We start from the raw sequence: 2500 nt of genomic DNA, 5'->3' as shown, positions 1-2500 counted from the left end.
CCAAGAGTCCATAGTATTCGGAGTTCTAGCGGGGCCTCCCCTTGCTTCCAACAACCCAAGAGTCCGTAGTATTCGGAGTTCTAGCGGGACCTCCCCTTGCTTCCAACAACCCAAGAGTCCATAGTATTCGGAGTTCTAGCGGGGCCTCCCCTTGCTTCCAACAACCCAAGAGTCCGTAGTATTCGGAGTTCTAGCGGGGCCTCCCGTTGCTTCCAACAACCCAAGAGTCCATAGTATTCGGAGTTCTCGCGTGGCCTCCCATTGATTCAAACAACCCAAAAGTCCATCTTCTTCGCAGTTCAACATCGCCTCCCTCGTTTCCAACAGGCCCAAAGGTCGTCTTCTTCGCAGATCCACGAAGAGCTCATCACGATTTGCCACATTCCATTTCCCACGGGTTGTCAACAACACTTTCTCACACTTCCCGCAATCGAGTACGTGCATGACATGCCAAAGCACATCTTATTTGCCTTCCATCGCACTCAAGACGACGGGTTGTGGAAGAACGATATTGTTCACAACAAGTTCAAGGACAACGTCTCAATCAAGGGACACAACCGAATTATGTTGACTGGGTCGCTAAAGTAAACCCGAGTTCATATAATGCACCGCATCCAAAAGAACTAGCCACAACACGTGCATCACTGAGATGTTTCACTAGATGGAACACGTGCGTGACATTAGGATCCTCCAACACCTCTTCGTGATGGAAAGATAGAATTCGAAGCAACCACAGAAGTACCGTCTAGTGGGTAGGCAACACAGGGACTGATCAACCAATATCACCCAAGGCAACGGGTGAAAATGGAAGAGATGCATGCTTGACCGTTCGATACGCAAGGCATGGAGCCAGCCAGCAAGTGCATCTCGATTACAACTCACACACCCTCACGTTCGCAAGACACCACACCACAAGACGGTCCACCCCCCACCTACCATGGGCAAGCAAGCAAATGGAAACATCAAGTGACGCAGGGTCAAGCATCGCTAGGCATGAAAATAACTTTCCACAATATCCGAGGGACTAGCTGCCGAGCTAACCAACGATCAGTGACGACCGTGTGTTGGTATTAATAAAGCTCAACAACTATGAAGAGGCTAGTTGTGCCATGATAAACATGCTAACGCACGCACCACGTGAGGGGGGAGGCCTCATCAAGCTCCCTTTAAAACCTGCCAGTGTGGAGCTGGCCGGCTCAAGGAGCACTCCCCCCCTATAAGAGGTTAATATGCAAAAGGCAAAATTGTACAAGTAGATACACTTTTTTTGAGCAGACATAAGTCCATATCTCGGGCTATACTTCGAATTTTGATGCGATTTTTTGCAGTAATTCGTAGAATAATGGTATCTCCTTGCTCACCAAATTTCATAATTTTTCTCGAAGGGGAACTATTTTTTTTATTTTTTTTACTTACCGGGTATGTGTAAAATCGGGAAAAATAGAAAAGCACATGTAGACTTCGAATTTCGACCTCATTTTTTCCAGTCCACCACTAAACAATATCAGGAACCTCCCCACAAAATTTCATTCAGTTTGGCCAAGGTCTTAAATTTGACAAATTTTGGCACCAACCTATCTAGTCGCGGTGCACCGACCAACTTGGCCAAGTGCAAAATGCATCCAATTCAAAACTTTTGTGCACCAACGCTTTTACAGTACTCATTTGGGGGCATTTGGAGGCCTTTCCAACCCTCACATCTCAAAAACCACGAATTTCATTTTTTCACAAATCTCCCCACCAAGCCATCTAGCTATGCCGTGGTGCACCGCCAACCTTGGCCATGTGCAAAACCCTCCGAACTCAAAACTTTCGTGCACCAAGAATTTCATGGTATTCATTTGGGGGCATTTGGAGGCCATTCCAACCCTCACATCTCAAAAACCACGAATTTCATTTTTTCACAAAACTCCCCACCAAGCCATTTAGCTATGCCGCGGTGCACCGCCAACCTTGGCCATGTGCAAAACCCTCCGAACTCAAAACTTTCGTGCACCAAGAATTTCATGGTATTCATTTGGGGACATTTGGAGGCCATTCCAACCCTCACATCTCAAAAACCACGAATTTCATTTTTTCACAAAACTCCACACAAGCCATCTAGCTATGCCGCGGTGCACCGACCAACTTGGCCATGTGCAAAACCCTCCGAACTCAAAACTTTCGTGCACCAAGAATTTCATGGTATTCATTTGGGGACATTTGGAGGCCATTCCAACCCTCACATCTCAAAAACCACGAATTTCATTTTTTCACAAAACTCCACACAAGCCATCTAGCTATGCCGCGGTGCACCGACCAACTTGGCCATGTGCAAAACCCTCCAAACTCAAAACTTTCGTGCACCAAGAATTTCATGGTATTCATTTGGGGACATTTGGAGGCCATTCCAACCCTCACATCTCAAAAACCACGAATTTCATTTTTTCACAAAACTCCACACAAGCCATCTAGCTATGCCGCGGTGCACCGACCAACTTGGCCATGTGCAAAACCCTCC

This window comes from Vigna unguiculata, unplaced genomic scaffold (assembly GCF_037176805.1).
Source record: "Vigna unguiculata cultivar grain cowpea cultivar isolate G323 ecotype 2 unplaced genomic scaffold, ASM3717680v1 ptg000204l, whole genome shotgun sequence".
NCBI classification, from domain to species: Eukaryota; Viridiplantae; Streptophyta; class Magnoliopsida; order Fabales; family Fabaceae; genus Vigna; species Vigna unguiculata.
The sequence above is the reverse complement of the archived record's forward strand: the minus strand, read 5'-3'. Positions refer to the sequence as shown.